At 41.2% G+C, this 14,952-nt stretch overlaps 1 protein-coding gene and 1 pseudogene across 6 annotated transcripts in view; one reads left to right on the top strand and one right to left on the bottom strand.

Moving 5' to 3' along the window:
• SCAI (suppressor of cancer cell invasion) overlaps positions 1 to 14,952 on the top strand; it is a 108,550-nt gene that overhangs the window by 21,529 nt on the left and 72,069 nt on the right. The window lies entirely within an intron of this gene.
• On the bottom strand, positions 1,479 to 3,545 carry LOC311606463 (glyceraldehyde-3-phosphate dehydrogenase-like; annotated as a pseudogene). Its single transcript has one exon. The product of its transcript is annotated as a glyceraldehyde-3-phosphate dehydrogenase-like (transcript).

Raw genomic sequence — 14,952 nt, 5'->3', positions numbered from 1 at the left:
ACACCTCCTAATCCTTCCCAAACCGTTCCAACTGAGGACCAAGCATTCAAATATATGAACCTGAGGGTGCCGTTCTCACTCAAACCACCAGAAGGTCCTCAAAGATCTGTGCCTTTATCTTCACCATCTTACACATTTCTTTACATCTTTTTCCCTGGGGTATAGTTAAATTATTTAGAAATAATTTGCTACTTTCAGGGTCATCCTTTTAAGCTTTATTAGATGGGACTAGAATAGTATGTAGGGCTGTCATCATTAGGACTTGTCATTCTTTACTACTGTAGCAAGACATTGTTGAATTCTTAAGGATTGGAAGGCTTTCCCCACCTGCATGGTGGAAAGAGGGAGTGTGTGGGCTCCAGCGTCTGTTTCCTCTAATCCTGTCAGGTGTCCTTTCCCCTGGCACTTTTCTTTGTCTCTAGAGCTGTGTGTTGACAGGAACTTGCGCAGATAGGGCCCCAGTGTTTTCTCACTGTGTAGACTGCACCTGTGGAAATCTTGCCCTCTAGCTACTTTGGGGCTGGCTCGTGCTCAGTTTCCCCCTTTCAACCCAGGACATCTTGGGGCATTACCTGGAGTCCTTTCTTATGCCAGCCTTGGGTGTGCTGGCAGAACAATGAGCTGAGAAGTTTTTAATCTTGACATTAAAACAAACTGTTGTTATTGTTTGGTTGTTATTGTCGCATTTGGAAATTCCAGTTTAGTCTGTCTTGTTCATTTTTACTTCGGCCAAATGTGAAAGTATTTGTTGTCTTTTCTTTTTCCTTTGCTTCTTTTCATTTTTGTTACTGTTATAGAGGATGTTGTATATAGTTCAGGTTGTCCTGAACTTCCTATGTAATCAAGGCCTGAGCTTGCTATGCAGCTAAAAATGACTTGAAATTCCTGATTCTTTTGTCTCTACTGTTCAACTAAGATTACAGGTATGTGCTGTCTGCCCAGCACAGAGAGGGATTACAGGCATGTGCTGTCTATGTGTGTATGTGTGTTTGTGTGCGTGCATGTGTGCAACCTCATGTAAGTTCAGCCCCACAGACTCCTACATCATCTTCTGGTCTCTGCCAGTTCCTGCACTCACATGTGCAAGTGTGCTCACAAACACACACGCTTTAAAAATAAAATAAACCTTTAAAAAACAAAGCTTAGAGCTAATTAAAATAATAACAAGAATAGAGACTCACCGTTAAAGTGTTAACTTTTTGTCTGTTCAGTTTTTCTTTTTGAGACAGAATCTGCTAGTTTTTATGTCATCTTGACACAGCTAGAGTAATGTTGGGAGCGTTGCTTATTTTTGTTTTGTTTAATTTGGTTTGGTTTTTGGTTGTTTTGTTTTGTGTTGTGTTGTGGGTGTAGTGAACTTTATTGATGGTATTCAAAAGAGTAGGGCTCCCTGGGTCCCTCTCATTATTCTGGAGTCTAGGCTGGAAACTGTGAGGGGAGATGCTCAGTGTCAGGGCCTGAGTTGGAACAGGGACTCCTCAGCAGCCAAGGGCCTCTCTCTTGCTCTTGTGTCCTTGCTGGCGTCGGTAGTCCAGGGCTTCTTTTTTCTTGGAGGCCATGCAGGCCATGAGGTCCACCACCCTGTTGCTGTAGCCATATTCATTGTCATACCAGGAAATGACCTTTACAAAGTTGTCGTTGAGAGCAATGCCAGCACCAGCATCAAAGGTGGAACAGTGGGAGTCACTCTTAAAGTCGCAGGAGACAACCTGGTCCTCACCCAGGATGTCCTTTAGTGGGCCCTCAGATGCCTGCTTTACCACCGTTTTGATGTCATCATATTTGGCAGGTTTCTCCAGTCAGTATGTCAGATACACGATGGACACATTGGAGGTAGGAACAGGGAAGTCCATGCCAGTGAGCTTCCTGTTCGACTCTGGGATGCCCTTGCCCACAGCCTTGGCAGCATCAGTGGATGCAGGGATGGTGTTCCAGGCAGCCCCATAGCCATCACTCCACAGTCTTCTGGGTAGCAGTGATGGCATAGACTGTGGCCATGAATCTTTCCATGATGCCAAAGTTGTCATGGATGAGCTTGGCCAAGGGAGCTAAGCAGTTGGTGGTGCAGGAAGCATTGCTGACAATTTTAGTGAGTTGTCATCCTTCTCGTGCTTCATACTCATCACAAGCATGGGGCATCAGCAGAAGGGGCAGAGATGATGACCCTTCTGGCCCCATCCTTCAAATGGCCCCGGCCTTCTCCATGGTGGTGAAGACACCAGTAGACTCCACAACATACTTCGCACCAGTATCACCCCATTTGATGTTAGTGGGATCTCACTCCTGGAAGATGGTGATGGGCTTCCCATTGATGACAAGCTTCTCATTCTCAGCTTTGACTGTGCCATTGAACTTGCCATGGGTAGAGCCATACAGGAACATGTAGACCATGTAGTAGAGGTCAATGAAAGAGTCTTTCATGGCAACAGTCTCCACTTTGCCAGATAAGAAGCCAGCCCTGGTAACCAGGCACCCAATACAGCCAAATCTGTCTATTCCAACCTCTGGCACTGCATGAGAAGATGAAACCATCTCTGGATCAGGGAGGCACAGAGAGCCAGTTTTCGGTTTTTCAAGACAGGGTTTCTTGGTTCACCCTGGCTGTCCTGGAACTCATGTAGACCAGGCTGATCTTGGTGGATCTCTGAAGATCCACCTGCCTCTGCCTCCCAAGTGCTGGTATTAAAGGCATGCCCCACCACTGCCTGGCTAGCTAAAGTCAGTAATGTCAGCTCCATTGTGCTTTGGACTAGACTATTATGTTCTCTTGTCAGTTGGAGAGTCCAGTGCAATCCCTTCCTACTGACCAGCTTTATTTTTGAATTATAGTTATTTACTAGGTGTAATTTTAGTTGTGACAATAATTTAATTTAGGATGCATGTGAAGGTGTAGCTATATGTAGCTTAAAATAAGATGCTTCCTTCCTTTGGCTCACAATCTAAATTTGTAGGCAAGAATTTCCTTTCCTGGATGTCATTAAAAATAGAAAATACCCATCTGTCTGGAATGTATTATAGAGATGTGCCTGCAGCCTTAGAGCCAACTGGCTTCTGTCCAGCTCTAGGAGTCTTAGAAAAATGTGTCCTTTAATACAGAGACCAAGAGTTACAGTTAATAATTTTGACCTTGAGTTGTCCTCATATAATGTGAACCTGTGGAAGACTTCAGAGGATTGAGCTTTGAGGGTAATTAAAAAAAAAATGAAGCTGTGTTCCTTGGTTAAGGAAGCAATTGGCTTTGCAGTAAAAGCCAGTCCTAGGCCTGGTTTTATGAATTACTTGCTCTATAAGAAAGCTACTTAACCTCACTGAGAGTATAGCCTCACTTACATTGCTAAACTGGTAACTGTACTTCTTTGGTTGTTAAGGAAACAATCAAGAATTTAAATACCTATGAAGTACTTTCCTTCAGTGCTTGGAATACAGACCCATTTTTTAAGTGGTGGTAGTTGTTATTATTGCTGATGTTAGTATTACTTTTGGTTCCTTTTATTTAAAAATTGCCAATGGCCTGGTGTGGTGACACACTTCTTTAATCCCAGCACTCGGAAGGCAGAGATAGATAGAGCTCTTTAATTTCCAGACCAGGTAGGACTGTATACTAGGAACATGTCTCAGAAACATCAACCACAACAAATGAAACTATAAGCTCTGAAGAAAAATAAATCTGCCAACTTGGTCAAAAACAGAATTTTAATTTGGATCTTAGGTTATAATAATGCATCTAAGGCTGTTTGGAGTCATGAAAACTACGTGAAAGAGCGCTGTAAATCACTGCTAAAGGATACTTATACTCAGTAGTCGCAGAAGCGAGGGAAGCAGCCTGAGAGAAAGCCATCAAGAACTTGGAGGAGAATGTCATAGAATTCAAGGGTCTGGCTTATTACCAGGTGTCAGAGTTTTCTCAGTTCATTCAAAAGGTTATATCAGATGGTGGGAAGGCTGGGGATCAACAGTTTGGGGGTGTAGATCTTGATCAGACCAATCTAATGCTTGTACTGGTTAATTTTTATGAGTCTAGCTTATTTCAAGTTGACATAAAAGTTAGCCAGTACAAGCAGCAAATGTTTTTAACTGCTGAACCATCTCTCCAGTCCTTGTTTTTGTGTTTTTAAGACAAATTGGAAGCAGGAGGAGAGTTGGATGTTGTAAATGTGCTTGCTGACTGAGGAATAGGGCACATCCCTACAAAACCAGAAATTATCTAACTTCTACTAAAAGGACAACCAGCCCTTTGTTTCTCTAGCTCTAGACTGAGTAATTGCTTTCAGCATAATAGCTATTACCACAGACAGAGTGAACATTTAATAACTAGATTGGAAACATCTCTTCTCAGTGCACTAATAGGAAAAACACCACACAGTAATTCTCTCCCACATCTGACCTGCCCTATTTCTCAGTTTACCACCAATTTGTCTGTATGCTGCTGCCTCATCTTAGGAATTCAGAAATTATGGTGATCCAGGTTATTTATTGGTCCTCCAAGCTGTTTGCTATATAACATTGAAAATTTCTAATGAGATTAAAGCAATCATGACACTCATAATGATTAAAGGTGTCTGTTTGATTTTATGCAGCAATGTGGACATGTTATACTACTTTATTAATAAGCCCATTTTCACTTTTCTAAATCTACCCTCTAATAAAAGCTTATTTTTATTATTACACTTTAAATTATCTTCTAAATACTTATTTTATTCTTCTACAAAAATTATATTTTTTTTCTCCCAAGACAGGGTTTCTCGGTGTTGCCCTGGCTGTCCTGGAACTTGTTCGGTAGACCAGGCTGGCCTTGAACACATAGATCCACCTGCATCTGCCTCCCTAGTGCTGGGATTAAAGGTGTGCAGAACCACTGACTACCCTCTTACAATTCTTTTTTTCTTTAAACAAGGTACTACATATTCAGCATCAGTTCTTTTCTTCCTTCTTCATTGAACACATGATAGATACAAAGGAAGAACGCTTTTTATAGAAATCATATATATCTCAGTCTAAAATACTTAAATATGCTAGTATGATGATTACATATACATCTATTAATATATTTCAGGCCTTTAAACTTTCAGGTATTTACCGAACTAGAGAATGACACAGTGTATCTACATTTAATATGCATATGCATGCATACATAAATACATACATACAACACTTATCATGGAATATGATCCAAGACATTCTAAATGACAGATACAAGTTGCATAGTTTATATTGTACAATTTCATTTTCATTTAAGAAAATATGCTTGATAACGCAAAGAAGAGGATTTGGAATGGTGTATAATTGTTGACTGTGAAAAAGAGTGGAAATCAGCATCTTCATGCTGAGCAGAATCAGATCTTGAGCTAAAGGTTCATGGGGAAATGACTTGCTAAAAAAGAGTTCTAGAGACTAGGAAAGCAGGGCTGGGAGGAGACTGAGGCTGGACGACAAGCAGAAGGGTAACATCAAGAAAAGCCAGGTGGACAGCTGGAGTTAAACTGAGTCAAGTAAAGAGTGTGGTTCTTTACTGTTCTGTGTCCCTGGGACATCCCATGCAGGGAAGGGTAGGTCAAGAAGTACCTGTGTCCTGCATGAAGTCACCTTACAGAGACCTGCAGGTGCTGGGTGTAGAAGTGAGAACTTGGGGTTGGGGTAGATGTGGGGAGGTTGTGGCTGACACCAAATGATGAAGATTTAAAGCTAGAGACTTAGTTCTTTCAAATGTATGGATTGAGTTTAAGCCATTCAGGGTCAGCTGTTATGGTGGTTCTACACAGACTCAGGCTGCTTCTCTCTTACTCACAGGGTTATTCCCCAGGTCTCCATGATCCACAATACTCAAAATGATGCCCATTCTCCTGTTAGAGAGGGAAAGAACACATTAAGGACCAGTTCTAGAAATAACATATGTTACTTTAAGTCAAGCCCCATTGGCTGTGATTTAGTTTCATGGCTACCTCTAGTTACAAGGGAAAATAGTTTTATTCTGTTTGGTCTTGTGCCCAGCTAAGATAGGAGACTGTTACACAACTGTTTCTATAGAAAGAAAGAGCATGTATCATAGAACCATCTGTAGACATCCTCATTTTGTATTTTACAAGGCTATTGGTTTTGTTGGGTTTTAGTTTCCATCAGCATGCATTTTATTTTAGTTGTGTCATGGTTTGGGTCTCTAGGAAGCAGAATCTGAGATGGAACTTGGTGTGTGAGATGTTAAAGAGTAACCGTAAGTTCAGCCTCTGTAGAAGTGATGGGAATGAATAGAATTTGGCAGGAGAGTCCAAGCTGCAGTTCTGTTCTGACAGTAGCCATCATCGACTGCGTGGGGAGCCCTGGAGCTGCTGTCCTTGCAGAGTTGCTCTGCATCAAGCTGGAGTGGAGTGCTTGGTTGTGTATGTCCTTCAGTTTTTGTCCTTCCAAATGTGCTGCTGTAGTTGCCCCGCATGCAGCTGCTGGGGAATTCTTACAAGGGCGTGTGCCAGATGACATATGATCTGTGCTTGGATCCCAGAAAGAAAGCTGGGAAACTGAAGGATCCAACATCCTTGTTTCTGCCACTCATTGAGTTTAGGCTACCGTGGGAACAACCTGACTGTAGGCAGACAACTTTGCTAGGTGACCCCATTGGTGCCCTTTCTTGAAGAAGATTGGAGTGGCACATTTCTGTCTTCATCACAAATGTATTTAGAGGTAATGAACATATTTTATATATTCATTTTATAATTTGAAACGGTAAATTTACTTATTTTTTCACCAAGAATTTCTTAAGCAAATACTGTCTGACACTGGAGATGAGGAAAGTTTAAAACAAAGTGTCTCTCCTCCAGGGGTTTTTGTTATATTTGGAGGTAGACAATAAATAAGTAAATTCATAATGTGTTAAGTAGTTAAGTTTCTTCTCTGACAAGGATGTTGGGTGAACTTATGAACTAGACATACAGGTATTTGGGGGAGGAACATTCTAAACTGAAATTTCAGTAAGTGCCAAGGCGGCTGTGTAGTGTGTGGTCAGCACACTGTGTAGTACTTGAGAACAGCAAGGAGGCTGTGGCTGGAGTCAGCTTGAATGGCAGGATGGTAGAATGAAGAATGGTAGGAGAGTCCTGGACATGGTGCTGGTGATCGATCAGCTCATGCGAGACCTGAAGTCCATGGCAAAGAGGACTCTCTGAGAATGGAACTACAGGAGATGTCGGACTGAGAAATGACAGGATGTGTCACGATTTTAAGAGATCACTTTGTTATATTGCAGTTGCACTGTGCCTGAGCAGTATGTAACTGCTGGTTTGTTTGTTTGTTTGTTTGTTTGTTTGTTTTCAGTCTTTAACTGAGATAAGCAAGATTGTGTGTTATTGGGGTGGGGAGGGTTGGAACTCAGTGTTCAGTAGGTCAGTTGTCAGTGCCAGTTGGCCATACTCACAGATATATCAAGTAGAAAGTTGGGGAAAGATACAAGTAAGGCAGGAAATCTAATGTGCATCTTAAAATCTTGAGAGTTATTAGTGTATATAATTGATATTTGAAGCCATGAGCTTAACCAGGCTTGGTGTCATGTACCTGTAATCACAACCTTTAGAAGGCTGAGGCAGGAAATTGCTAGTTCAAGGTCAGTATAGCGAGTTCAAGGCCAACCTGGGATACAAAGAACGATCCTGTAACCAAAAAAAAAAGGGGGGGGAGGAATAAGAAACCCATGACTGGAGCTGGAGAGATAGCTCAGCAGTTGGGAGCACTGACTGCTCTTACAGAGGACCCAGGTTCAGTTCCCAGCACCCACATGACCGCTCAGAACTGTCTGTAACTCCTGTTGCAGGGATCTGACACCTTCACACAGTATATATGCACGTAGGACACCAATGTGCATATAAAAATAAATAATTTTTTTAAAAAATGACTGTGTATAAGAGGCAACTACTATGCAGAGACACTATGACCAAGGCAACTCTTATTTTTTAAAAAAAATAAAAGTTTTTTTAATTGGGGCTGGCTTACAGTTTAGACGTTTAGTCCATTCTTATCATGGCAGGAAGCATGGCACAGCATGGAGGAGCCAAGGGTTCTACATCTTGATCCACAGCAGGAGACTTTATCACACTGGCCAGACTTGAAATCTCAGAGCCCACCTCCACAGTGACACACCTACTCCAACAAGGCCACCTCCTAGTAGCACCACTCCCTGTGAGGCGAGCATCCAAATACATGAGTCTACAGGGGCCATACCTCTTCAAACCACCATAGTGATAAAGAGAGTGTCTCAGATCTGAGGTCAAGAAGATTCCAGTGCTTAGAGGCTAAGTCATGAAGGAGAGAAGATGGGTCTTTTGGGACATAAGTGAGGGATGCTTTAAGACGTATATGGTCGTCTGAGACTGTACCTCAGTGCTGCTAAGTAACAGTAGTGACAACTCGCTTGGCTGGCATTGCCAAGCCAATATAGGGATTGTTACACTTCCTGTAATGAGGGGACAAAGTGGATCAGTTGATGTGAGTGGAAGACAAACTGGAGGTAGCCTGAAAGACAGATCTTTTAAAGAGCTATTTGTTTTGAGACAAACAAAGTTAAATGAGCTATTTTGTGAAAAACAAGAAGGTCACCGTTAAAGATGGAGCAGCATTGTGTGGTGGCAAGTTGGGAGGAATGGCAGCTCGCTTGGTATTGTTAACTATCCAGTAGAGAAGAGGTGGTTGGTGGCATTGCAGGAACAAAAGGAGATCCTCTCATAACTGCATGTGAGGTCTGAAGCATAAAATAGAGGGGCTCTTCTCAAATGGTAGCAGGCTCAGCTCAACAGCATATTGGAAATAAGGTAGGACACATGGCAACTGGAGTGTGGCTTTGTGTGGAAGAGCTTTACTAACTTAATGACGTTTAACTTAACTGAAGCATGTCCTGTCTGTGGAAAGATGAGGAGGTGAAACTGCTCTGGGAAGCTGAAGAGTGAATGGACTGGGGAATGGAGTGGAAGTGCCTTGTGAGGTCATGGTGAAGAACGCTGTCAGTCAGCAGAATTGCATGTGTCTTCAGCCGCACTTAGCTGCTCAGCTGCAAGAATAGGTAGACAGTTGCATTTACCAAATAATAATAAGGTGCACTACTCACTGTTAGAGCTCTCTTCAGGAAGTCCATGCTATTTGAATGGTCTATAGAATTTTAGCTTTTTAATTGCATCTGATTTGGAAGGCTGATTGTAGTAAATGACAGTCATTAAAAAAGAAAAAGGATTGCATGGCATTGTTCCAGACAAGGTTTTTGGATGAAAATTACAGGGTAAAATTCCAGATGATATAAGCAGGAAAGGAATTCTTTGAGGGCTGTCATGAAATACGCAGATGATGGAAAGTTTGGAGACTCTGGCCTAACAAGCGAGAAGGAGCCAAGGGAGTGGGGGCAATCTAGAGTGGGTGCAGTGGCTTCTACCAAATACTCAGGAGGCTGAGGCAGGAGCTTGAGACCTCTCAAAAAAAAAAAAAAAAAAAAAAAAAAAGCAGGTACCCTACCCATAATCCCATATCCACTGTACGAAAAGTAGTAAGAAAAGAAATAGTATCTGCACCCTGCAGGTGTAGTCTGCACACCTGTAATCCTAGCAGTACAGAGGGATGAAGGCAGAAGAGTCAGGAGTTGAAAGCTAACTTGTGTTACATGAAACTTCATTTCAAAAAAATAAGTGCATTAAACCCCTACCCAGATCTAGCCAATGGACAGAACACTCTCCACAGTAGAGTGGAGAGTGGGATATTACTTTCTCACATACTCTGGTGCCTCACCTTTGACCATGTCCCCTGGAGGGGGAGACCTGGTGGCACTCAGAGGAAGGACAGCAGGTTACCAAGAAGAGACTTGATACCCTATGAGCATATACAGGGGGAGGTAATCCCCCTCAGGAACAGTCATAGGGGAGGGGAATAAGGGGAAAATGGGAGGGAGGGAAGAATGGGAGCATACAAGGGATGGGATAACCATTGAGATGTAACAAGAATAAATTAATAAAGGAGGAAAAAAAATAAGTGCAGTTGTTTTGGGGGTTTTATTTTTTGGTTTGGTTTGGGTTGGGTTTTGGGGGGGTTTTTTGTTTTTTTTGTTTTGTTTTGTTTTGTTTTGTTTTCCGAGACAGGGTTTCTCTATGTAGTCTTGGCTGTCCTGGACTCCCTTTGTAGACCAGGTGGCCTCGAACTCACAGCAATCCACCTGCCTCTGCCTCCTGAGTGCGCCACCAGTTTTTAAATCCTCTGAAAAATGTGAATTTCAGATGGGACTAATCAGAAAAAGCTAAACACACATACACACAATCTATAGCACCTAGTAAATTCTGAAAATCTCTGTCTTTTAAATATTAGAGTCAGGTTTAGCTGGATGTGGTGACACACACCTGTAATCCCAGCCATGAATTTGAGATGAGCCTAGGCTCCACACTGAGACCTTGAATCAGAAAACAAATCTCAGGAACAGAAATCACAGCTTTCTGTTCTTTATCTTTAAAGCTTTGTTCTCTGCTGAAGAGTGAGTTGACATTTCTGTTTGAGAATTTTTATAATGGGTCTTCTCATTCATTGCAACAGTAGAACCTTCAAAATGATCAGATCCCCTCTGTGCACTTATCTGACTTGTTTGAGGTTTGTTCAGTTTGACCAAATGTTGAGTTTTAAGGACATTAGGTTACAGACCCTTCTGTGTTTTCTTCCATAGTTTTGAGTTCAAGACCAGCCAGGTCTACATAGTTAGATGAAGATCAGCGAGGACTACGGAGTGAGGCATATCAAAAAAATTAAAACAAAACAACAATAAAAAGTGATACAAAGCCAGGCAGTGGTGACGCACACCTTTAATCCCAGCACTTGGGAGGCAGAGGCAAATGGACCTCTGAGTTTGAGGCCAGCCTGGTCTACAAAGTGATTCCAAGACAGCCAAGACTGTTACACGTAGAAACCCTGTCTCAAAAAACAAAATAATGATAATAATAATAACAGTAGTAGTAGTAATCATCATCATCATCAAAATAGTATCTTACCTGGTGGGCATGATGATGAACACATGAATTCTGGTGCTTGGGAGGTAGAGTTAGAAGGAAGCATCAGGGGTTAGTGTTATCCTTGGCTGCATAACTGAGTTCAGCCTGGGTTCCATGAAAACCCTGCCTTAAATTAAAAAAAAAAAAATGGCTGGACGACCTGGATAGGTGACTCAACAGTTAAGAGCAGAGGACCTCCTACTGCTAGTGTGGCAGCTCACTACTCTATCTGTAGAGGTTCTGACAGCTGTCGACTCCTGCACACATGTGGTACACATACAGGCATTCGTATATACTTACAATTAAAATAAATAAATGCTAAAAAGGAAAAATTAGATGGTTGGAGAGATGACTCAGTTATTGAGAGCACTTGCTGGACTTGAACAGACCTAGAATCAGTTCCCAGCAGGTGGTGTCTTACAACATCTTTAGCTTTAATTCCAGGGGCTCCAATACCCTTTTCTGGCTTCTGCAGGTATTAGGCATGTATACAGCCAAAACACTCATAGAAGTATAAATCTTGGAACAGAAACAAGAGGGACCTGAGACAGCTCAGTGGATAAAAGTGCTTGCTGCTGGCCTTATAACATGAGTTTGATTCCAGGAATCCACATGGTGGAAAAGTGAGAACCCAGTTTCTCAAGTGCTGTTATTCTCTGACTGACCCTGCACACACACACCCAACAGAGAGGCAGAGAATATGTAAAGTAAGCAAAGCATGAAAGAAACAATCAATTAAGACAGTCTACAAAAAGGAAGAATATGTTTGTAAATGATGTATCTGCTAAAGTACTTCACTTAGAGTAAATAATGAATTCTTAGGATTTTGTAATAAAAAGACAATCCATTAAAAAAATTGGCAAGAATCTGCATGAACATTTCTTCAGAAGAGATGTTGTAAAGGCCCATTAAGCACGTAAAAAGATGCTTAGCATTGCTCTCGAGGAAAAGCATATCAAATCACATGGTGTTTGTGCTTCATGCCCACTAGGATGGTCAGAACAACCAAGATACTTACAGGTTCAGATGAGGACAGGGGACGAGGTGTACCATGCATTGCTGCATGTATGAAATGGTGTGTTCATTTTGGTCAGGTAATTCTTTACAAGGTAAAGAATTATCAGGTCACCCAGTACATCTAAATAGTGTATATCCAGGAGAAATGAAGGCATGTATCCAGAAAAACTAATGCACAAATGTTCACAGCAACATTATTCATATTAATCACAGAATAAAATTAATAGATTAATGGGCAAACAATACATTTTGTAATCATGCAGTGGAATGTAAAAATTGAAAGAGGTGTAACTGAGCAGGCACTGCTTAAAGCAACTTTTCTTTCTGTTTTGAGAATTGCTCCTTCATTTCTTAACTTTTGTTTCCAGCTTATTAGAGATAAAACCTGGCAACTTAGAAAAGCAGATTTGTCAGTGTAGCCTATGTATTTTAGTTTTGTGTTTTTCTTTTCTAAAATTCTGCATCATTTCAAACAGATGTAAGCTACCTTCCAGGCTGGAACTGATTGTTACTAGCAATAGCTTCCGTTGATGGTGACAAGCTGGGGCTAGAGCTGATGGCTCCTAGCAGGGCTTCCATTGATGGTGGCAAGTGTCGAAAAAAGAAAGGGAAAGAAGGAGAGAAAAGAAACACACACACACACACACACACACACACTTAAAATTGATGAAGTAAGACAGACTCCAGTAGGTAGGTTTTAACAAGCTGCTTCTTTCAATTTTCTCTTACTTTACAATTCATATACATACACACACACACACACACACACACACACACACACACACATGCATCTTTGTGGATGAAAAAGATTCCAACAACTTTCTTATTTCCCCCACAGCTTATATATCCCAGGAAGATCTTTCAAGCAGTAAAAAAAATCACAATGGGTTTACATTCTATTTCTCTATAAATAAGTCATTACAATGGATATACATAAGAAAATCATGTTCCCCAGTACCTTCACATGATCAAATGTTTTACGTATTATGGGTGAGAAACAAATATGAATAACAGGTTATTTCCAAGAATCTCATACATTTGTACTTAAGCAAGTTGTTATATATTAACAGAGTATAAGCAAGCAAGGTAAATCCTCAGCCAGCTTTTCTTTACTGGCAGGCTGTAATTTGCAGTTACAAAGAAGGAGTCAATTATCTTTTTTTTTTTTTAAGATTTATTTATTTATTACCTCTACGATATCCTGCCTGCATGTGTGCCATCAGGCCAGAAGAGAGCATCAGATCTCATTACAGATGGCTGTGAGCCACCATGTGGTTGCTGGGAATTGAACTCAGGACCCCTGGAAGAGCAGACAGTGCTCTTAACCTCTGAGCAATCTCTTCAGCCCCAGGAGTCAATTATCAGAAGTAATCTTATAAAGATCTTAAAAGAATCACAAATCTAAACTCCTATATAAAAATAACCAACCATTTCTACTTTAAGTTCTAAAGATGCTCATCTTCTCAATATGTTTTACTAAATCATGTCAGGAAGCTGAATGCAGAAAAATAAAATAAAGAAATCAATCATCATCTCAGTCACCAGCCCATCTTGAAAGAGTCACATCAGCCAATGCTATGGGCCATTGTTCATCACTTTGCTGAACAATCTATTTTTCCAAATTCTTTCTAAAGGTAATGATCATTGTTATCAATCTACATCTGTAGATTGTTTTCAAATGTGGTGGTTGAATCATTAATCTGCTTCTGCAGCAGTGCCTGAAAGAGATAAAGCATTGTTATTGAGTATGCCAGTGATACTACTGGAAGCCCCTTTATAGTACTCACACAATTCACATATTAAGGGGATTATAAGAACTGCAAAGGTAACAAGTAGAGCTATGATCCATAACAGCATGAAGTCCTCAGGACACATAGTTCTTGGAGTTATGCCTCCCCAGACACACCCATCGTGGGTTTGCCAATGGGTGGGCCGCATTCCATGAGATCTAGAGCTGTTTTGCTCTTCCTTCTCCACGGCCCCAAGTAACTGAGTCCAATGGTATTCGTTTGACTTGTTACATTTATACTTCAAATGCCATTCCATAAGTGTGCCACTGCCAGGCGTTGTCTCCAAAGCATAAGTACAGATGGCCAGTAAGCACAGGGAAATATGCTCACAGTCACTCACTACAGAAACCAAATGATTGAGATCCCACCTCACCGATTCAGTTGGTATAAACAAAGAAACACGGACAAATAAAACAGAAAATAAGTGCTGTTGAGGATGTGGGGAAGTTAGAACTCTGGTGCATTGTTTTCAGCTTGCAAAACAAGGAAACCACTTTAGAGAGCAGTCTGATGGCTCTTCACAAAATTTTGAACAAAGCCACCAAGATAAAATAGCTTTAATAAGCAGAGGCCACCAAACCTGATAATCATATGGCAAAGAGTCAGCTGACTCCCACAAGTTTCCTTCTGACTTACACACATGTTGCTCCTCCATAAATATATAAATACATTTAAATTTTTCATTTGAGTTTAGAGATTTTTCGTGTGATCCAGAATTCCATTTTTAGACACATACATCCAAAATTCAAAGCAGGGTGTTGAAGAGATATTTGTAAACCATGTCTCATAATGGTATTGTTTACAAAAGCACTCTAGTGTCTATTGGCAGAGGAATGGATGCACATACTATGTGTACACACAGTGAAATGCTATCCATTCTTTAAAAGGAGATACTGAGGACTGGAGAGATGGCTTAGTGGTTAAAAGCAGTGGCTGTGGGTCAGGCAGATGCAAAGCTGCAGGATCTCCATGACACAGGGTAACAACGGGATGTCTGAGAGGAGTCCCCGTGAGGATCCAGTATTGATGGTGACGAGGGAGTCGTCCACTGAACCTAGAGTTAGAGAGGGTTGTAAGCCACCATGTAGGTGCTGAGATCTGAACTGAGGTCCTATGGGAGTACAGCAGTTGTTTTTAACTGCTGAGCTGTCCTT

Source organism: Acomys minous, assembly GCF_964271855.1.
Source record: "Acomys minous genome assembly, chromosome: 10".
NCBI lineage: Eukaryota > Metazoa > Chordata > Mammalia > Rodentia > Muridae > Acomys > Acomys minous.
Note: the sequence above shows the minus strand (reverse complement) of the source record. Positions and strands in the feature narration are given on the sequence as shown.